Source organism: Schistocerca gregaria, chromosome 6 (assembly GCF_023897955.1).
Source record: "Schistocerca gregaria isolate iqSchGreg1 chromosome 6, iqSchGreg1.2, whole genome shotgun sequence".
In the NCBI taxonomy this organism is placed as follows: Eukaryota; Metazoa; Arthropoda; class Insecta; order Orthoptera; family Acrididae; genus Schistocerca; species Schistocerca gregaria.
Genome location: NC_064925.1, coordinates 409,078,357 through 409,102,273, shown reverse-complemented (window position 1 = coordinate 409,102,273; position 23,917 = coordinate 409,078,357). Strand labels below are relative to the sequence as shown.

The 23,917-nt window shown below is 41.9% G+C and overlaps 1 non-coding gene across 1 annotated transcript; it reads left to right on the top strand.

Moving 5' to 3' along the window:
* Positions 1-11,161: 11,161 nt before the first annotated feature.
* Trnat-agu (transfer RNA threonine (anticodon AGU)) lies at positions 11,162-11,233 on the top strand. Its single transcript has one exon. It is a non-coding gene; the product is annotated as a tRNA-Thr (tRNA).
* Positions 11,234-23,917: the final 12,684 nt, after the last annotated feature.

The following is a 23,917-nucleotide window of genomic DNA, read 5'->3' as shown; positions in this document are numbered from 1 at the left end:
ACTTTGTAAATGCCTATCTTAAGGTTTGTCTTTAATTATTTTGAATACTTGTTTGGGCCTTCAGCTGTCAAGATATTTCAAGATTTCTTAAGATGGTTTTCAGTTGTACTGTGTAAATACTTGTCTTTAAAGATTGCCTTTTATTATGTTCGAGTATTATTCGGCTTTTAGGCGAGTAATTAATTTAAATTTTCCTTAATATTTCTTTTAATCGAAACTGGTAAATGCTTGCCTCTTAAGGAATTTCCTTTCCTGATCTGAAATATTATTTGGGCCTTTAGCTTAGAAGATATTTTAATTTTACTTAAAGCAAGACCTTCAGGCGTTTGTATAAATTCTTGTGCCTTAAAAGGAACTATTTAAGGTCTTCAGCCGTTTCTCTAAATCCTTGTGTTTTAAAAGGAATTATTTAAACATTATTATTGATTCATATAACTCAGAGCACTATGAGACTTAAATTCTGAGGTCATCAGTCCCCTAGAACTTAGAACTACTGAAACCTAACTAACCCAAGGACACCACACACATCCATGCCCGTGGCAGGATTCGAACCTGCGACCGTAGAGGTCTCGCGGTTCCAGACTGTAGCGCCTAGAACCGCTCGGCCACTTCGGCCGGCAAACCCTATTATAGAGAATTTGGTTGGCCCCTCAGCTGTGAATTAATCCGTGTTGTTTTATAGAGAAAACTGTGCATTGTGTTTTCGAGGAATAAAGTTCTGTGCTCTTGTGTAACTAACAGTAACTGATTTTGGCCCCTTTCCCCGACCTAATCCGCTCTGTCCTGCCGAACCAGATTTCAACGGTACATTCGTACATTCGACCATAGCGGTCGCGCGGTTCCAGACTGAAGCGCCTAGAACCCCTCGGCCACACAGGCTGGCCATAGCGGTCTCGCGGTTCCAGACTGAAGCGCCTAGAACCACTCGGCCACACGGGCTAGCGAGGTCTGAAGATATATAAAGCCCAACCCCCACCACAACCATCATGTCTTTAACAGTTCCTAGTAGTTTCCATGTGATTCTTGCAATATGAAATGGCCAACCAGTAGTGATCCCAACGGCCAGATTTGGGGCAATTGCCGTGCAAGTGTTTATAAAAAGATTATGAGTGCAACTTGAGACACGTATAAAATTTCGTAGCAAAGTATTCAAATTTTTTGAGATTGTGACACATTTTCGTAACAAGTTGTTATAAAAGATCTTTTTTCTGCTATTGCAGCTTTCATTCCCGAAATGCTGACTGAATTAGAGCAACAGCCAGGAGCTGAAAGTCGCTAGCGGTAGCAAGCCGAAGAGGATGTGGTGCCATCATGTCAGTTCATCACAAAATTTTGCATGTGATGGTTTACTGTTCAAAAAACCATCTCTAAGTACTCGAATAGCAAGAAGTGCTTACAACACTTCTACTGCTGTTCACTCATTTGAGCAGCAGCAATTGGATGGTGAAAGTCAACAGCAGCAACAAACTGAATAGGTTGCGCTACCATCATTTAAGTATTTCCCCAAATTCTGTGTGATAGTTTACATGTTCAGAAAATAGCTTTTGATGTATTGATCTCATAACAATTTTTTATAAAATTTTTGATCTCGCTGTTGCAGCATTAAAGCGGTGGCTGACCGACCTTTAACGGTTGCTGGAGGCCAAACTGCAGCAAGGACGTAGGTAATTTTGCAATAATTTGCTGTTAGACTTTTTTCATCGTATACAGTTGTGTGAGGCATATGTTCTACATTGCTGAAGATGTTGCTATGGATTAACAGGAGGATGAGAATCTAGCAGGGTTACGTGTCGAGAATGAGGACCAGGAGTCATCACTTCCATCTGGTATGAACTTTTTATTTTTTTTCACAGTAATGTGCGATCAGTATCTCGCTTTCGGCAAATTCAGAACCGATTTGGTTTTTTGTTATTGTTTCTTACAATCAGTATCTTGTTGCCGACGACTTCTGTTAGATACATCACCTCCACAACAACAACAACAACAACAATTCCAGCGATAGTGAAATACTTGAGTGGGTGCTTTAGATGGCAGCTGCTGAAAGACGGTGCCATCTCCTCCATTAGATTAGGAGGAGGAAATTTTTTATTGGGTGGGAGAACTAGCAGGGAGACCGACTGAACTGCTCAATCCTGGAACCCAGAGTGTAAAGGGCGATTATAATGCAACCGTAGTCGTTTGCAGCACATAATTATTATGCCGTAATGCTGATGTACTTAATTGTTGTTATTTGTTTACAGCATATGTTTAAAAATATTGAGTGTTGCTCTTAGCTTTTTTCTGTTATTCATATGTTACAGAGGTGCCACCAACACCCCCACTACATCAGCTTGCTGCGACACGGGCAACTAGAGTGGTGGTTCGGAGGGCAGGCAACAGACACGCATCTAAGGGGCGTGCTCTGCTGTGGGAAGCACTACTCGTTGCCACGCAAGAGGCAACGTAAACAGCTGGGACCGCTGCAGCACTGGTCCCAGCTGGACCCTCTGGCGTCCATAGGTGGGTCAGTGAGTGCAATCCCCAGGATGGTGATTGTGAAGGTAATAGGTGCAGCATCCCCTGCCAGTGAACCCATCGCTGAGAGACAGGGTAGGACGGAAACGGGGTAGGAAATAATTCCACCCAACGTCTCGGGAATTGGGTATTGGTAGAACATTGGGTGGTATATCATTTTTCCTCTCCTTTCTGCTTCAGAGCACTTTTAGCTGGATACATCGCTGTCAGGATGCAGTTCTTCATTCATCTTTTCGTTGTCTTCTTCTTCCTTAGCGCCCTACGTGCAGCGCTCATAACGTGACTGAATTTCTTCACACATAAGCCCAACTTAACTGTTCCACACACGATTTCTTCAATTGCAAACACTGTAATGCATTGACATCTACCAATATGCCTTCTCTTATATATCGTCTTAGCTTTATCAACTACAGTTCGATCGGCGGTGTAATGGTCTTTATTTTAGTTATATCCAAGAATGTGTAATTTGACTTGCAGTTTATCGAGATTACCACCTCCTCCTCTAATGCGGCTCCTATGGTTCAAATGGCTCTGAGCACTATGGGACTTAACATCTGAGGTCATCAGTTCCCTGGAACTTAGAACTACTTAAACCTAACTAACCTAAGGACATCACACACATCCATGCCCGAGGCAGGATTCGAACCTGCGACCGTAGTGCTCGCACGGTTCCAGACTGAAGTGCCTAGAACCGCTCGGCCACAAGTGTCGGCGCGTCTCCTATCATGCATGTTACGCTACTGAGGTAACTGTGATCTGCGCACCCTCTTACATAGCGAATCAACAGTGTCTATCCAGTTGTTTTGTGACGCAGTAAGACCAAGTCATTTAACCAATGCCGTAGTTGCCTCTCTACGAGATTCACATCTGGTTCCGATCTTTTCCGTAACTCTACTGTGCAAAAGTATCCTGCAGTTTCAGTATCAGTGCTAACCTTTAAGAGGCAGTTTCTCGGATTCCTTCTCTGCACTTTGGAAACTGAATATCAAGGTCGACCAGTTAGAATGTATTACTTTTCAAATGCATCTCGTGTTTTGAAGTACGTACTAAATGACTTAGTTTAATTGGTGTTTTCGTGCATCTAACATTTTAATACGATTATATCCCGTATCTAGAAGTCTATGATCAAGAAAATCGATTGGCCTCGTTTCTATTGTGCAATGTTTGGTACTATTATCCTGTGCAATTATTTATGGAAGGATATCAGTACATTTGTGTGAGCAACGATGGATGAATGGCTCCCACCTTTGGGATTTCACTGTTCTCTTCAGATGTTCCACGATACTCAGCGTCAGATGGCTCATTGTCGAGAGATGATATACTCCATATCGCTCCATAACAGCCTTGAAATATTGTAAAACTCGCTGCTGTGATCTGTGATCTGGGTTTCGATTCGTCAACGTCTGCAGAAATCGCCCAAATACTTGTGAGACATCCTTTCCTGTTTTCGTTTTCACTGATAATGCCCAGGCAAATTTACAATAAGTATCAATGACGAAACTTCCTGGCAGATTAAAACTGTGTGCCCGACCGAGACTCGAACTCGGGACCTTTGCCTTTCACGGGCAAGTGCTCTACCATCTGAGCTACCGAAACACGACTCATGGCCGGTACTCGCAGCTTTACTTCTGCCAGTATCCGCCTCCTACCTTCCAAACTTTACAGAATCTGTCCTGCGAACCTTGCAGAACTAGCACTCCTGAAAGAAAGGATATTGCGGAGACATGGCTTAGCCACAGCCTGGGGGATGCTTCCAGAATGAGATTTTCATTCTGCAGCGGAGTGTGCGCTGATATGAAACTTCCTGGCAGATTAAAACTGTGTGCCCGACCGAGACTCGAACTCGGGATCTTTACCTTTCGCGGGCAGGTGCTCTACCATCTGAGCTACCGAAGCACGACTCAGCTGTGAGTACCGGCCGTGCTTCAGTAGCTCAGATGGTAGAGCACTTGCCCGCGAAAGGCAAAGGTCCCGAGTTCGAGTTTCGGTCGGGCACACAGTTTTAATCTCCCAGGAAATTTCATATCAGCGCACACTCCGCTGCAGAGTGAAAATCTCATTCTAGTATCAATATCCATTAAAATATATTTGAATTCTTTATTCAGATGTGAATATTCCCTCATGTTGACAAGATCCTTCTGCGGACAGGTCATCCAAATATTTAATCATAACATATTTTCTAGTGTATGTTTTTCGTGCTGGTTTGTGCAGTTCTAGAACTATATTCTCCACACTAATTGGATGATACCATTCTAAGTTCAGAAAATATTGAAACTACTTCATTCGAATGAGCAGTATAACCACGGTAGCTGACACCATCAGCAGCTGCAGCCGATCTATTGGCTCACAGAAGTCGTCATAATAAACATACTGTGGGAGTCTATTGTTCATTCTTTCATGCTCAATGTGAAGATCATCACCACTCCTATTTTTTTCACCATCTAACTCAGTTTTGTAAAGGATTTCTGTTTCACATTGCTTCGGCCTTTTGCATTCTTATGTAGATCAGTCAAATGCAATATTTAACGATATATTTCCAAATCTTCAGGCAAATAATTGACAGTTTCGTGGGTGTTTGGAAAATAAGGTTCAGGTAGATGAGGTGTTCTTTGAAATTCTCCATCCATTATCTGCATTGTTTTTTCATTTAATGTCATGGGCTGTGGGCCCTATATGTATCGCTTTTCACCACTGACACTCAATGTTTTATATATACTGGCGTCGCTGTGATGGTTAACGAAAACGCCAATAGCGTCGTCGTCGTAGTTGAGAATTTCGCTGAGAGTTCATAGAGAGATTCAGTATCTAGTGTAAAGGGTTCTCGCTGTGTCTGCTCCTGCTTCAAATGCCCTAACTTTAACATCCGTAACGTGTCTCGAACGGTCTTCCGTGCCTCGATGGCTTTATGCTTAGTCAACATCTCGTGGTATACTAATCGTACAGCCGGCCCGGGTGGCCAAGCGGTTAAAGGCGCTACAGTCCGGAATCCTGCCTCGGCATGGATGTGTGTGATGTCCTTAGGTTAATTAGATTTAAGTAGTTCTAAGTTCTAGGGGACTGATGACATTAGAAGTTAAGTCCCATAGTGCTCAGAGCCATTTGAACTATTTTTTGAACTAATCGTACTGCTGTTCAGCGTGAGGTTTTGTATATCTTCTCTTCTTCTTATGCTGCTCCCCCTTCTCGGTAACAGCTATTATGCCTTCAGTTAAATCGTCTACTTTCTTTTCAGTTGCACTAACCACGTTCGTACAATTGCCCGCTCTCAGTAACAGCTATTTCACCTTCATTAAGTCATTTACTTTCTCTTCGATTGCATAAACCCGATCGTTCAGTGTATTGTTCAGTCTCAGAAAGGTATGACATTATGTCTATTTCCCTGTGTACATCTCCAACTTTACGTTCGAGAGTTTGAATTTTCACTTCCATATACAAGCGAATGTTTTATTTATGCGCACCCATCCTATGAGACAGAGTTCCCGGCGTGCCTTCGAATTTATCCCTGGTAATGCCCATGCTCTTTCCATGGATATAGAAACGCCTGGAGGTTTCATCTGTGCCTGCCACCATTCAGTTTTCTTGTTTTATCAATAACAAGGAACCCTTACTGTGAGTGATTTCAGTAATCTGCACATATCATTACAAAATCACTGAACAACATAGCGGTTCCTATATAACCCTGGTAAATGAGTTTTAAATTCAGACTGTCCTGTTTCAATGGTATAATTAGGTTTGCATTCTCACTCAGCAGCTGTTCTGGGATTCTGGAATATGACTCGGATAAAATTCAACAGTTTTATGGCAACCAAAACAGAAATTTCTTCGGATTTGATCTTCGTTTTCCACAACAACATCGTCAAATATGAACACTGTGCTTGGCTTTAATTTTCCGCTGGAGGGATATCAACACTCACACTGAATGTCGCTATGTCACACGTCTACACCTTGCAATATCTTCTGTACTAGTTGCTATTTGAGTTGAATCAGTTTTTTGTTTTTTCAAAATATACATATATGCTCAAAGTAGACCCCAGCTGGATGTGTCAGCATCGACATGAGAACATTTGTCTTTCCACAGTTGGGTGTCTCTACGATTATTGCACATATATTATCCGTAAGGTCTACACCATTCTCCTTCCAGTGTTCTTGCACGCCGTCACAACTACAATGGCTTACAACAAAGCCTTGATGCTTCACCCACCATGCCATGATACTGGTGTGCAATGGGTTTTTATAGAAAATAATCAACACCACGCCTTGCCATGATACTGAATATGTCATGTACTGGTATACAATGGGCTTTTATAGAGAATTTTGTTAAATGACATAATTTTCTACTGTTACATGTTTCCAGTGAAAATATTGGTGCCGATAACTTAAGTACTTGCAGTATCATGGGAAGTAAGAAATAAAACACACACATTCTCATACATATTTTTATGCAGTAATCAAACACGGGATGCACAGCATCAACATGTTGTTTCTTTATTTTAACGTCAGTACTGAATGTAGATAATGAAGCTTTGTTGTGAACACAGAACTGAGGTCGTATCTCTCGCAAACTTATTGGAAGTACACTGGATTTCGTGGGCACCATACTAACCCACTGTTCGAAGTCATCTACATGTACACTATTCATTCGGAGATTTACTGTAGTGTTCCTATACACAGCTTTAACGCAAGGTAGTCATCTGTTCAGTCTTTCCAACAGAATGGATAGCACCATATGTCGACCGAACAAGTTTCTAATGCTAAAATGCTGTGAATAAATGGATGTGTCACCCGATTTCACACAGAGTGCTGAGTCATGTTGTAATGGAAGGAGTTTGAGCTGCACAATAAATGTCGGGAGGACAGTCTGCATGATACTGCTGACTGATAGGCTTTTGTACGAAGCAGTTTATTGCATTCCATCTTCGTAAAGAGCATGTGCATTCTCGATCTCAATCACAACGCGTCAGCCTCTGTCTGCAATTGCGTCTATACCAGTTTGTAATTGCGACGAACCACTACCAGTTAAATTATACACTGAAGCGAACGGTAGTGGTGTACAGGGCTTAATTGGTATCTTCTCATCCACTACATCTTTAGTTTGTCCATCCAGTGTTACTGGAAATTCTGTGATGGTGCTTATGATGGAGTTTAGTAACTACCTGTGTAGTGCTGATTAGGACCTCTGGTGGATTTCTACGTGTCAGGGGATGGCTGGGTATCTTCAGCCGACAGTAACAGCTCATTGGCTTGCTCCAACAAGCTGGAGCGACAGGATCCCAGGGAGCTGTCGCTGCTGCGGTCCCTGACAGGCTGGAACATGTTGCTGCTGCAGACTCCGACAGGCTGAAGGACATCGCATCCACTGATGAGCAAAGAAGGAAAACCATTGCAAGTGACAACTGCAGCAGAAAGCTTTCTCCTCACACAGCAGTGAAGACAGACATCAAGCAAGGGGTACATGCTCTTCCGTGGCTTCTTCCTATTCTTCTGCTGCTGCAGCTGGGCACCGCTGGACGATCTTGGCTATCACTTCGTGCTGATTGCAAAAGAGGCTGCAGAGCTACTGGGCACACCTTATATCCCTGACTGATCAGATGCTGCTTTCTATTGACTACTACCAATTTCAAGCGCCTCTGGTGGTGTAACTAGACCAGGTAGACCAGTAGTTTGGTCCTCTCGATCAGAGGAAGACGTCTCTTGTGAAGTAGGAAGCTGAATGTGAATTTCAAAAATGGCTGGCAGAAAACAACAGCATCAGTCTGTATGACTTGCAGAATGTCTCTTGATACCATTCTGCTTCACAGCCATTATATACTGCAGAGTATTCCTCTTCTCCTTCAGGTACTCGTCCAACATAACTTTTTAACATTCTGTTTGCAGGCGGCTATGGATGCAGTCCAGAGCTCTTGTTTACAGGCAACATGCCTCTGTAAACTCCTTTCAGTCAGACACCAACAGCTCTTCGATAGAACACATTCCGCAAGCAGCAAGGATGGCGAGCGAGTGATGATGGGATGAGAGGACTGGTTGGTGGAGTGAGAAGTAGATCGGGATGAGCAGTTGAAGCTCTTCGATGGTATATATCGCATATATGAATATGCATTAACTGAGCACGTCTTAAGTTTTGGAAGAATGAATGCTTCATGTGGAGTATCTCAAAAGTTTGCGCATGTGCGTGAGCATGTAACGGTTGCAATATATCCCTCTGCATTGTGTCAAATCTGCTGAACCGAATTTTTCTCCTTCTTCCTCCCATACTGTTCCATTATCATAGTCTAACATCCCTCGAGTAGTGAACTCTGACTATAGACCTCCTTCAAATGCGTACATGTAAAACAGCTGTTGAAAACCGCTCTATCCTTCACATTCGTCTCAATGGTCGAACACGTCACGATGCTTGCAGAAAAACGTTTCTGCATAGATTGAAAGTGAGCAGAGAAAAAAATTCCCATCTGCATTTGAATTTCCCATCAATTTCGGTGGGATGAGATGGGAGTGGGACGTCAGTATATCTCTGCGACAAAGAAAGTCCTACCATTTTAGGAATTTCCAGGAAAAATCGAAATTTCTGCGAATAGGGTAGGCGGGCGAGGGGGGAAGGGAAGGGTGGGGACGAGGAGGGGCGGGAAACGACGAGCAGGCACGGGAAAACACATGACGTCATCTGGGGGGTGGGAGGTAATTAATTGATTAATGTAATTAATTTGCATTTCAAATTGATACCAAAAGAACCCAATCTCCCTACTACTCTGGGAAATCGTTTATTGGGATCGCATGAAGAGTTGAAAAGTTGTTAAGTCACGAGTTCACCGTGAAAATATTTGGTTACTGTACTATATTAATTTCTGTAGTTCTACAGACATTGAAATCACTGTTTTGCCATTAGATGCAACTCATTTATCTGAGGTACCTGACGTATTCAGATTTGCATTGTTATTTAACAGTGATTTACCGTCGACTTTCTAAGAGTTGTAACTTAGCCATCTCTCAAATTCTCTCAAAGTTCGCCATTACTAGAGCCGTATAGCTTCTCAAACAAATTCATTTCACCTTGTACCAATTCTAGGTGACAGATTAGCTCGCCCACATGCTCGTAACGTTACAGTCCATAGCACCACGTTTCAGGATATTTCGTACAGAAAATAACATGTAAATGAGTGAAAGTGAAACTTCATTCTCCTCTTTAACTCATGTTATTCGATACTAATTCTTTTTAGTTTTGTGTCTTGAATTAAAATCAACAACAAATGGCCGGCCAGAGAGGCTGAGCGGTTCTAGGCGCTTCAGTCTGGAACTGCGCGGCTGCTACGGTAGCGGGTTCGAATCCAGCCTCAGACATTGATGTGTGTGATGTCCTTAGGTCAGCTAGGTTTAAGTAGTTCTACGTTCTAGGGGACTCATGACCTCAGATGTAAAGTCCCGTAGTGCTCAGAGCCATTTGAACTATTTTGAACCAATAAATGGTTTAGTGAGTGAACGGGGAACGTAACACAACCGCGCCAGCCAGCACCTAGGGAAATTACCCACCACCAACTGTCGCTCTTATCCTAATGGATAGTCCTGTCTGACTCTCCTGCACAAGTTAATGTGGTTGAAAACTGTTTCACTGTGTTGCTGGTTCATCAGACTTGCAGTCAGCCTATTGTCACACTGCCTTAACGTTTCGTAGAACTGTCGGTCAGTCTGTTTGATTCGGTCGCCAGTCTATGGATACCTGTTTCCTGATGGAGTTCCCTGGCAAGGTAATCTCGCGGGAGGAGCATGCTGAATCTTAAGGCTCCACTCTGCACGCCTCCTAGCTGGCGTATATGGCAGCCGGCTGGGTTTCCCGTCGCAGCGGCAGCGTGTTCTACTACTGGTCGGATCAGTGACAAATACTGCGTAACAGCACAGTGTCGCCGAAACGTTGGCTTAAGAGTTCTGCCGGGGGTACAGCCTCTTGACTCTGGCACAGGCTTTATTCCAAACCTCGCGGAGTGTGGAAATTACCCACAGACATGGAGAAAGTGTCAGCACATCTAACCGATTGGGCTCGTACTTGGCTCAAATGGTTCAAATGGCTCTGAGCACTATGCGACTCAACTTCTGAGGTCATCAGTCGCCTAGAACTTACAACTAATTAAACCTATTTAACCTAAGGACATCACACACATCCATGTCTGAGGCAGGATTCGAACCTGCGAGCGTTGCGGTCGCCCGGTTCCAGACTGCAGTGCCTGGAACCGCACGGCCACCTTGGCCGGCTACTTGTACTTGGAGGACCGCTTGTGTACAAGCTACAACGAAAGAAATTCCTTTTGAGTACGTCGTGGGAGCAGACAGTGATCAATGTCATTACTAATAGTTACTACTAAAGTCAGTCTTGATCAGACATTTATTTATTCTGGTAACAGGTTAAGGCCACGCCTGCGGTCATCTTTGATCATTATCGTGAGATAATAACGAGACGGGAGTCTCAAAGGACACATTTAATTATAAGATCTGAGAAGATCACCATATGGTACAGCAGACGTCCCGCTACGTACAATGCTGGGTAGCTCGCCAATACCGGCGAGCCCTGGCAATAGTGACGATATTAAGGAAAAATGAATTAAAGTTTGTGTTGGGGAGGGAACTCGACCTAGGTAGTTAGTGCAGCTATGTCTGCTGTAGTGCCTTGGTGGTGTAGTGGTAGCATATCTGCCTAGTAAGCAAGAAGACCTGGGTTCGAGTCCCAGCTGCGGCAGAAATTTTAATTCATTTAGTCTGCTTCGATAATATTTGATCGTTATCGTGAGATTATAACGAGACGGGAGTCTCAAAGGACACATTTAATTATAAGATCTGAGAAGATCACCATATGGTACAGCAGACGTCCCGCTACGTACAATGCTGGGTAGCTCGCCAATACCGGCGAGCCCTGGCAATAGTGACGATATTAAAGGAAAATGAATTAAAGTTTGTGTTGGCGAGGGAACTCGACCTACGTAGTTCGTGCAGCTATGTCTGCCATAGTGCCTCGGTGCTGTAGTGGTAGCATATGTGTCTAGTAAGCAAGAAGACCAGGGTTCGAGTCCCGGCCACGGCACAAATATTAATTGATTTAGTCTGCTTCGATCATATTTGATACTGAGAACTGTTATTGTATTCGAACAGTTTTCCAGAAACAGATTGCAATTTGAAGCCTCTAAATTAAGTTTTTAATTTGCCAATAAATACACTCCTGGAAATTGAAATAAGAACACCGTTTTTCTTTGGAAGTGAATTCACTTGTTGTAAGGGGATTGGCCTCTTTACCATTCCATTGCTTGCCATGCCATTTCCACCTGGCGCCTCAGTTGGACCAGCGTTAGTTCGGGACGTGCAGACCGCGTGAGACGACGCTTCATCCAGTCCCAAACATGCTCAATGGGGGACAGATCCGGAGATCTTGCTGGCCAGGGTAGTTGACTTACACCTTCTAGAGCACGTTGGGTGGCACGGGATACATGCGGACAAGCATTGTCTTGTTGGAACAGCAAGTTCCCTTGCCGGTCTAAGAATGGTAGAACGATGGGTTCGATGACGGTTTGGATGTACCGTGCACTATTCAGTGTCCCCTTGACGATCACCAGAGGTGTACGGCCAGTGTAGGAGATCGCTCCCCACACCATGATGCCGGGTGTTGGCCCTGTGTGCCTCGGTCGTATGCAGTCCTGATTGTGGCGCTCACCTGCACGGCGCCAAACACGCATACGACCATCATTGGCACCAAGGCAGAAGCGACTCTCACCGCTGAAGACGACACGTCTCCATTCGTCCCTCCATTCACGCCTGTCGCGACACCACTGGAGGCGGGCTGCACGATGTTGGGGCGTGAGCGGAAGACGGCCTAACGGTGTGCGGGACCGTAGCCTAGCTTCATGGAGACGGTTGCGAATGGTCCTCGCCGATACCCCAGGAGCAACAGTGTCCCTAATTTGCTGGGAAGTGGCGGTGCGGTCCCCTACGGCACTGCGTAGGATCCTATGGTCTTGGCGTGCATCCGTGCGTCGCTGCGGTTCGGACCCAGGTCGACGGGCACGTGCACCTTCCGCCGACCACTGGCGACAACATCGATGTACTGTGGAGACCTCACGCCCCACGTGTTGAGCAATTCGGCGGTACGTCCACCCGGCCTCCCGCATGCCCACTATACGCCCTCGCTCAAAATCCGTCAACTGCACATACGGTTCACGTCCACGCTGTCGCGGCATGCTACCAGTGTTAAACACTGCGATGGAGCTCCGTATGCCACGGCAAACTGGCTGACACTGACGGCGGCGGTGCACAAATGCTGCGCAGCTAGCGCCATTCGACGGCCAACACCGCGGTTCCTGGTGTGTCCGCTGTGCCGTGCGTGTGATCATTGCTTGTACAGCCCTCTCGCAGTGTCCGGAGCAAGTATGGTGGGTCTGACACACCGGTGTCAATGTGTTCTTTTTTCCATTTCCAGGAGTGTATAAACGTCGCATGGCTAGAACACAGGTGTGGTGTTTGGCTTGTTACTTCTAGCTTGCAACTCGGTTGACCTTAGTCAGCTACATACGAGCTGTCATACTACGGTATTAGATTGTGCTCTCTTGGAATCCAATATCAGGCAAAACTTACCACCAGAAGCTTACAATTTTAAAACGAAAAAAAAACACAAATGAAAAAGAACTGCAGATTAAATTTGGTAATCGAACGTAAGCTCACTGCTCAGCAGCCATATGCCTTGGTCACTACACCAGCAGCACTTTCGTTGAGCACCGTTTACTTACGCTGCAGCTTAGAAGATTCTCTGTCTACGCAAACATGCGTTTGCGGACGGCGTACGTGATAAGAAAAATGCGCAGTTCTGAATTACCTTTCGATACCTCCAATTGTGAGTCGATTGCGCATCATGAACTTAACATTTCCTCAGAAACAAGGGTTGTTGGGCCAAAAGCACCTTAAGAGTCTTTCGCTTTATATTATGAGGCAGAGGGGCGAGCGCAGAGAGTAACCTCTTAATACATTAATTAAATCTTTCACATTAATACAAAATTATAGACGAGGTTAAAACTACCATTAGCTTGACGACAATGGACAATACTCTTTTACACCCTTCCTACATTCGCCAGTAGTATCAAGAAATCAACTTTTCAGATGTTGCTAATAAGTGAAAGACTGTAAATGTTGTTATTTACGATACACATTCTACTCTGAGTTTTGTGTTAGATGTACAGTTTCTAACGATCTTTTGCTTTTTTGGAAACAGTAGCGTAGCGTATCTGACAAGTCATTGAAGTACGGCTTATCCGAAAACCATGTCTAAAATGAAACAACCAGTAAGCACTGCACCTCAGTTACTTAGTGAAACCTCTAGATACAGGTCAGCATAGGAAAAGAATCACGTGGAAGGGTAGGTCCACAATTCGTGCATCATTTGTCCTTTGAATGATCACATTTATTTACACTGCACATGATAGCACGAAATAAAGTACAATGATCACCAAATATCTCTGAACATAAGAGGTTTTTGAAAGAAAAGAAGCCTTTTCAAATTTCACCCACACACTGATATGACTTAAACTTTCAATTCTTGCTGCCCAAAGGAATCAGTGCTAGCAACTAGTAAAAAATTAGTCATAATGAAACCTGTGTTAAACAACACGCAAGTAAAAATAACTCTTCCACAATCTTACTGAATAATCGCATTTATTAAGTTAAGAGCTGGTAATTTACTATAAACATCCAAGCATGGCAGATATGACAAATTTCCTTACATCCATGGAACGGGTACGATGACAAATTAAGTTTAAGCAAAGAATATTGAGTTATAGTTAAAAATAGATATCTAAGGAAATGGCAATCAGAGCAGAAATTACATTAAAATTATCCTCAGCACACCAAGTCTGTGCGCAAATATTTGAACAGGAAAGGAACTATCTCAAAATGTATTTACCACATCGCTCGCATATAAACCTTTAGGCGCAATATCAAAGCAAGTACATCAGAGCTTTAAGAAGGAAAAGGCGAAACTTAACTCAAAGAAGGTAAGCCGCCAAGGTGAACAGTTCCTCTACACAACAGCGGACACGCCTCGACCACAGCCGGGAGGCACACGGTGGGGCACACACATCAGCAACAGGCCCTCGCCGCCGGAAACCACACAAATGTCGGACTCGCGCTTCACAAGGCTAAGGGGCGCTACTAATATAGGTGAGATATAAGCCACAGAAATACAGATTACATGAAAAATCTCCACCTTCTTAAGAGACCACGGCTGTAAGTCCAAAACTCCATCGTAAAATAAGGTATCAAATATTACAGCATTACACCCAAAAACTATCTAGAGTAAATAGATATTAAATCACTGGTAAGTGAGTATGAAAATGTAATACTTAAAGTCTCTCCAAACAAGTTATGTAAACTTTATTCTAAAACTGCGTGGCCAGGTACTTACGTAACTCAGATGGAACAAATAAATGATTAAGTTTACCCGCTCCAAGGAAGTAATTAGTGACTAGGCATTCCATACAGTGTTCTGAATCTGTCCTCAGGCTTCACAGCCAATTAGAATCTAATTTGAAAACACATATATTAATATAGGCAATTCCCCTTAATATAATTAAAAGGTAAAATTACAAACCTTACAAACGCAAAGAAAATCTCAAACTCAGTGAACAGGAATCATTCCCCACGGCTCATGACCTATTAAATAAAACTGAACAAAGAAATTCATTAAACAACAAACGTTATACACCAAATTGCCGTTCATAGGAGGCGAAAGCTAAGTTCGTCTAGCAAACTACTGAATTAAAAAGTGCACTGCGGCTTATGACCTCTGTAATTCACAGCAAGTAAAAGTCTCAGTGTTACACTGTATCAACATCACAGGGACAGTCACTAATTTACGCCCCAAGATTTCCACTAATGACTTACATGCTAATTCACGGCAAGTAAAGTTCTCAGTGGTACACAGCACGGGGACAGTCACGAATTTGCTAAGGTCTTATGAGACCAAACTGCTGAGGTCAGCAGACCATAAGCCTACACATTGCTTAATCTAACAAACTCACTTACGCTAAGTACAACACACACACACTCATGCCCGATGGAGGACTTGAACCTGCGACGGGGGGAGCCGCCCTGACCGTGAGAAGGCGCCGCAGCGCGGCGAAAGTCACGAATTTACATCCAGAAATTTCCACCAACGACATAAATGCAAGGGTTCAACACGGCTGCGGCCAAGATTAAGAACAACAAATTAAAATATACCAGTGATCCATATGGCACCAATATCAGAGGCACATATATCAGAGTGCGAGCAATACACACCGCAAAATCTTCAGTTAATGGTCCTTGAGGGCAAATCTGCAAGTGTCCAGGTCCCCCAGCATCGATGAACAGGGAAGTGCAAATCCACCGAAGCCCTTAGGAAGACCACTCAGAAAAAACTGTTGCATGCGGAAATGCAGGCTTGATACCCATCCGCTGCGACCCCCCGCTTCCCACTTTCACCACACAACCCACTGCCGGCCTATTTCAAACTCCCTGAGCCAGCGATCACCTAAGAAAACAAATTCGCGCAGCCTATTGGGGCTTCAGTTGAATAAGGCTCCCGGCTGACAAAGATAAAATAAACAGCAGCTACCAAGGATCATCTAGGTGATCCTACCCTCGTAATCATTCGAGCTAGATATCGTCATCAATTTAGAAATGACAGTTTATAAAAATTTGTAATTACATCGCAAGTGATACGAATATCGAAAAGCTACGCTTGAAAGGAAGGACTTCAATAGTTACCAAACATGGAGGGACGTAATGTCTATTTTAAAACTAGGGCGTATCGCTCACAATAACGGAGTAGTGGTAAGGAAGTAACTATACTCCTGAGATCTTTCGCCCATCCTTTGGTGTCGTAGTCTGTTTGCATTGTCTATGCAAGTAAATAGTCTTACTACGTAAAACGGAGGCCATAAAATGAAATTTATGGGCTGTTCTATAAATAACTGCAATAAAACAGTTTCGGAAAATCGGGACAGTACATACTTCGAATGCAGTTTCACTACGTAGGAACTGAAGACAATACAAGAAATGCTTCTCTGAACTTTATAGAAGTGGAATTCACCAATGAAAGTTTTAACGAATTTCACAGAAGTTTTTCTCAACGAAACAATAGATGCTATGTTTCTTACCAAACGGGTTGTTCAAGGTGAAAAATGCCTCCCACAAAGTACTGTTCGCTGTCTTTACCCGCTATTCGAGAAGAACAATCGCGTAGATCCAAACGCCGACGGCATCAGTCACAAGAAGTAAAGTTCAGTGGAAAGTTTCCAGTCTTTCCTTAGTTTCTGCCTTCCACTTCTTTTCTCCCTTTTTGTCCAATTCGATCTTAATTAATAAGTTACAATAAAAGTTCATCTCACGAAAGAAGCACTATTCCTCTGTTAAATTCCTCGTAACTCAAAACTATCTCACGCAGATGTTTTAAAAATGTTTCTACGAAGTAGAAGAATCGCTCCATTTATTACTTTTGTGGAAATCTAGCAAATAATTCTCCCTTGTTTCACAATTTCAGTTAGCAATGATGTAAACATCGATGAAAATTTGTAAAATCAGCTTTTTACAGCACTACAAATACAATTCCGCCTTGACAGTACTGGTCATTCATTAATCTTACACGTTTAATGATTTCCACTTTTCAACGAATTCGAGACACAACAGATGTAAGTTCATCTTCTATCCGACATAATGTGTTTCACAATATACTATCGCATTTCGTAGGATGTGATAAAGTTTTTTTTCTGCAGTTTCAACATTTTGTTGACAGGGAACAAGCATTTTTTTAATGTTCCTTAAAGCGTTTGTTAATGATTCTGTTAATGATTCTGTCAACAGTTGCAGTATTTATAGTAGACGACTAATTTCGAATATTAGTTCACATTCAAGTCTGGTCTACTGAAGCTACAAAAAGCACGACATAGTTGCCAGTAAACTTTGACAGCAATTAATTATCTGAATACAAACATACCTGTACTGACCATAATGAGAAACATTTAAGTGCCAACACATGCTTGTAAATGTTTGTGAAATGAGCGCCACAATCAAAATTGATTTCCGTAAATTGCAGCCTCTTCTAGATTTTTCACGCTAATTAAATTCATAGAGTCATGGTCTTTTCCGAATGTACTTCTGCCCAATAAACTATTCCCCTAGCGGGGGTCCAAGGCTTTGTTAATCATGCCTTAGTGGTCCACGTATTTTTTATTTCCATCATGGAAGGCGAATTCAAATTTTCATATATTTAGCTTTGAAAATGCTTTCATCATAAACTATTTTCATAAAACATTTCATCCCGTACCTCATCTCCTTAGCTACAGCTACAGCAGGACAAAACATGCGAAATGAACCGGTAGAGGAAATCGGGCTGAGGCCACCAAACTCAGGTAAAAGACAAAATTGACGAGATGAACTGAACGAGAGCAGTCTCAAGTAATTCGATCGAACAATGACGTCAATTGTATAATCAAACTTATAAATAGACTTAGTTTTTATCCGCAAAATTCTGAAGTAGGTTTAAAGGGAGATCGAATACAGACACCAGCATGCAGGGATTCAATTGATTGGGACTCGACCGACGATGATGAGGAACAGGAATTAGTAGCGGCGATTATAGACTGTAGTACAAAGACCGATCAGGACCAAATTGTGAAAGATGTAGCTCATTTATACGGAACGGAGATAGAGATAGTGTGCCAGGAGTGTAATGTAACATTGGCAACATTAATAGTAATACCTAAGGCATATGTAAAATATAGGACAGGGACATACGAAGAAGTAATGGAGGCGTTTAAGAAAGATTATGGGCAAATAACTCCATCCCAAAACATTGAGGTGACGGGGGTAAAAATTTGACGAAAATGAAGTAATGGAAACAGACTGGTGGGAAAATCAAGCCAAAAACATCGACAGATTAAACTATGATTCGATCGAGGAGGCATTAATGGTCGAAAATGAAACCAAAGTTCGTCATGAGGTGAAGCCTATCGTTCGGATTGAAGTAGGTAGCATACTTGAAGATGCCATTCCTGATACAAGATGTGAAATGACGGCGATTTAAGGAGAACTGTTTAAGAAATGTAACGCTGAACAGGCACAATCAGTATTAAGGACAAAATGTGTTAAAGTCCAAGAACCAATCATGAGTGCGATTGCGGTGATTAATAGGCTAATGCAGATAACTTTTCACGTCAGGGATATGAAATAGAGACGAATATGGTAACTGTGCCGAAACATTCAGTACTCATAATAATAGAAGCCCCTTTCGTATGTCACAATCGCTCTACACATAATATGGATGAAGGGTATATGATGCCCAGGAAGGTGAGTCTTAATTTTGAAGAGAAAATCAGGCATGAAGAGATACCAGGGGCTTACAAACAATTAAATTTGCAACTAGATATGTATCAATCGGAGGAGGGACATCAACAATGTCGGGGGATGAAAGAAACAAGACCTGTAGGTGACGAGGTAATGATGGAAATTCATCAGGAGTTAGATGATAAGTTGCGACAAGTAAAGGATATTTCAGAAACAGTAAAAGCCGACTTAAAAAGAATATTACAGGAAAATGCCGAGGTATTTCTACCAAAATCCGGTGCCATTAAGACCTTTCAATATGAATTCCAAGTGAAAGAACACAAGCCATTTACAGTACCACCTTACACTATTTCATTATGTTACAGAAAACAGGTATTTGCAGAGCTAAATAAAATGTTACAAGATGATATTATTGAAACTTCAACATACAAACAACAGTTCCCCGCAAACTGTAGATAAGAAGCATAGCAGTATTAGGATAGTCGTGGATGCAAGACAAATAAATTCCATTATCATTCCTGAAAATGATCGCCCAGAAAAATTGGAAGACACGTTCGAAAAGTTCTATGGAGTTAAGATTTTTTCTTGCCTTGATTCGCAAGCTCGATTTTGGCATAGACAACTAACACCTGAATCCATAAAGTATATGGCCTTTATCGCATTTGGACGCAGCTATCAATTCAAAGACTCCCCTTCGATCTGAACATATCCTGTGCTGCTTTTGTATATATAATTCCAACAGCGCCTCACATGTTATGTTGATGACATTTTAGTAGCTGAGCCATCATGGAAACTCCATAATGAGTTACCTGATAAATTGCTAAGGACGTTAAAAGAATATGGAGTAACCGTAAACATAAAGAAATCCAAGTTTGGAAATAAAAGGATTGAGTTTTTAGGCCATATTATCGCTGAACAAGTTATTGCACATAACCCTAAGAAACTGAAAGCGATACAGAACATGGTACGGCATATAATAGGAAGACATTGCGTAGTTTCTTGGGACACATTAACTTTTATAAAAGATTCATTTCGATAGAATTCTTTGCTACCCCACGTTTATGCGGGCTGACCACTAAAAAGATGCCCTGGGTGTGGCATGACCAATCAGAACAGGAGTTCCAAGCACTGAAGAGATCACTGGTAAAGGTACCACTTTTAGCGCATTCCGATTTTACGAAGGAATTCTGTGTGGCAACTGACAGTGCGAATACAGGCTTGGGAGTGGTACTCTTTCAACAATGTGAGGAACACGGACAGCGGGTAAGAAAAACAATAGCTTTCGCTAGTCGTGTCCTCACAAAATGTAAACATTATATAATCACGGAATTAGAAGCGTTGTAAGTTGTATGGGGGTTTCGTAGATTTAGATACTTTCTGTTTGGGCGAGAAAGCAGTCTATTCACAGACCATAAAGCTCCCGAATTTCTGTTAAGTGCAAAACTATTGCCAGGGAGACAAGGCCGGTTGATGTTACTGCTGCAGGAATATGATTTTCAAATTACTTACGTACCTGGATTTTCAAATGTCATAGCTGATATCCTCTCCCGATTGCCAGAAGGAGTTAACAATAACAGGGTGAGCAATACGGAAGGAGAGCAAGTACTTACGTGGTACCTAAAAAATGTGCTCTTTGGGTACTATGTCACCAATTCCTTGAAACAGTTAGGCAAGGAACAGGACAAAGACCCAGACCTAGCCAAAATTGAAATTAAGTGGAAAACCTGGGAATCACGGGACATTAGGCAATTTTGTCTCATTACGGACAATATCTTATTATACAGACGTGGCACAAATACAAGTTTATGGGACGCATGCATACTACAGGAACTGATAAACAAGTACATTTAGTATACTCATTTGAGTAACAGCCATTTCAGAATAAATAAATGATGGTTTTTTTCTTTATATTGAAGATGTCTTGTCACTTCTCACATATTGAGCGAAGATTCAGACCGGTTCTCGCTCAATGTATGAAACGCTAGAGAGCTAAGCACGTAACATTTCAAACGAGACCACCCATGTTCCCTATCTTTCCGGAGAAATTTAGACACGTAGCAGCAACAGATGTCATGGGTCGACTATCCCGTACACAGAGAATTTACGTATTCGTTCTTGTAGTCCCAGAATTAACTTCAAAATACGTGACATTTACACCGTTGAAGAAAGCGACAGGCATAAGCATAAGCAAAGCGCTGACACGAGATTTCTTTCCACAAGTCGGTTGAGTCGATAAAATACTATCGGATAATGGACCGCAATATCGTTCAACACAATGGCAAATCACTCTGCGACGACATGAAATTAAACCTATTTTCATTTCCAGGTACAAACCAGCTGAACGAGCGATGAAAGATTTAGGAACCCTGTGTCGCTTGTACTGTAATAAGCAGTATAATACATGAGACAGACATTTGTCTGACTTCTAAGATGTCGTAAATAAAATGCCATATAGCAGTACGTTGTTACACCCAATTACTGTTCTTAAAAATAAACCAGCACCAGATAAAATATGAGAAATAATTAAATTCTCTCTAGTACCCCGTGTACAGCATCAGCATGTAGTTAAATTATCACTGAGCAATCTGAAAGCTGCAGCGCTAAAGAGGAAGAATCGAGCGGACAGAACGGCACACACAAAAGTATTTTTACCAGTCCAAAAGGTGCTAGTAAAAATACACCATCTCCCTAGCAAGAGAAAACACCATAGCCACAGTGCTACGAAAATCATCCGATTTCAGTTCAAAGTTCGGTTCTATTTAGGATGACAATCAAGTCTACAGTCGCTGGTTAGTTATGTGACAAATTGAGCTAAAGGTTACACAACGTCGCTCTAGTTTACAGCGGATGCAAGCTGGTGAACCAACAAAGTTTACGCCCATGCATGCAGTATTTACGTTAAGCTGCGATGAGCTACATTCTGCTAGGCTTCTCTCTTCAGCAGAAATTCCTGTAAAACTAGTCAAACCTTTTCTGAACTTTCCAGCAAAAACTTTCCCTATATTTATCGTTATTCAAGAAAACATGTACTCAGCCTTAGTCTATGTAGATGGCGATGTACCTGCGCTTGGTTGGAGCAGCGTACATATTACTGTGCCCTCTCAGTTCTCACAAGAACAATTAACTAACTAACTCGTTCCTTTCTCCACTGTTGGAGTTAAACGTTGCTGCAACTAATTTCTAGCTGGATTCTTGCCTCTGTGAACGCAGTGTGCACATAAATTTCTTCTCTGCGTCGTACAGTGTTAAGCTTTCCATTCTACACTTGACTCCAGTTCAGAGAAGAGTCCCCGAAAACTTCTCTCATGTCTTACTCTTGGACAAACTGCCCCCCCACCTGGGTTCATTCGTTCTTCACGTCACGACTTTTTCCGACCAATAGTAGCCTTCCTCTAATTTTGTGGGAACTCTCTCTACCAATCGCAATGTCCCTTCTATTAAATTGCGTCAAACCTTTAGTATTTTTCTCTTTCCTAGTACGTTTTGTAATCTAAATTACATTGACCTTCCCATGTGTCACAATCGCTGGACACGTGATCGAAATGGGTCACTGGTTCTGTTCGTATCCCTATAGAATTCCGAAAAGCAGCTTTCTAAAGCTTTTTCTCTGTCCCTTTCCAGATGTTCCACTACACACGTTTCTTATACCTGAATCACCTGGTTGGGTCGTTGATTTTCCACCTGCCACGCCTTAAATGGTTTCCTTGGTAACCCCTGCGGCGCGCTTCATTTCTGCCCTTGTCCCTCTGGCTTTCAAACTAAATAGGCTCCCGCTGCTTGTTCCACCATTCACTCAAAGACATGCATGATATAGGGACGGTGTGTTAATTACTATTGACTGACTGTCATGTCTTTTTGCATTACATACAGATAGGCAAATTTGCTCATTACCGACACATTACGTTAGACATCATATTCACCTTCTTGTTGACATGTATAAAGCTCTGATGTAAGGTGCGTATCTGACCTACATTTATTCTGCCACCTTACATTTCCTCCTGCCTCCACCTTCAGTTTTGTGCTGGGTCAATCTATGGATGAGAAATTGATTGAACTCAGTGTAAAATTGGTTGCAACTGCTCACTGCTGCAATTGACATATTTACTGATCAACTTCCTATTTTATTATTTTGTATAATTTAAATAGTGGGTCGAATTAGTCTCGTTCATTTACATCGCACTAGATTTTCTAATCTTCTGCACAACCTTAGTGTACTAATCTAATGAACTTCTTTTTCAAATATGTTTTAAAATTCTATTGAAATTCAAACAATGTGAGTATATATTTGTAAATTTGTATCATCTCAAAAATTCCCTTTTTTGGAGACTGCTCTGTTTTGTTTAGCTAATTTATATTAAATGATGATAGATATGCATTAAAGCTGAGGAAACCTTCATTTAATATTATCCTACCCTTTTATAATAAGTGTTGCTTTACCAAGCTTTTCTCTTACTCATAATCGAAAACATGTTTAATTCTTACAATTAAGCTTTATAAGCCATTATTCAAACTTTTTCATGATTTTACAGGCATTAATGCTATTTCTGAACCTGGTTATATTCTTCCAAAATTTTTATTCTATGCACCATGACCTTACAAAAGTTATTCAATTTGGCTTTCACAAACACTGAATTTTTAATCCTAATTCTACTTCACAAAATTTACATTGACATCATGGAATAGCCATACCGCTTCATATTTATCTCTCTCAAATATTTTAATGATCACATTACACAAGAATCTTAGCCCTCCAAAATGTTAATATTAGGTTTTCATTAACTTAAAAATGTTGAAAAAATGTAATATAAGTAAATATATTGACGTGTCAAGATAAACTACATAAAACGTCGTTAATAAAGATCTATAGCTAACACATACAAAGTTAACTTTCACATATTTTTAGACACTATAAAATTTTAAATCGGGTGCCTTTCGTTCAGATAGTAGTCTGTCACAGAAGATTCTTTCTCCTATCTTTAACATGGTTCTCTTTTCTCTTCAAGTGTTTCGATGTGTTTCCGTCGAATGTGGAATGATGCTCGGCTGTGTGCCTCGCCGAGTC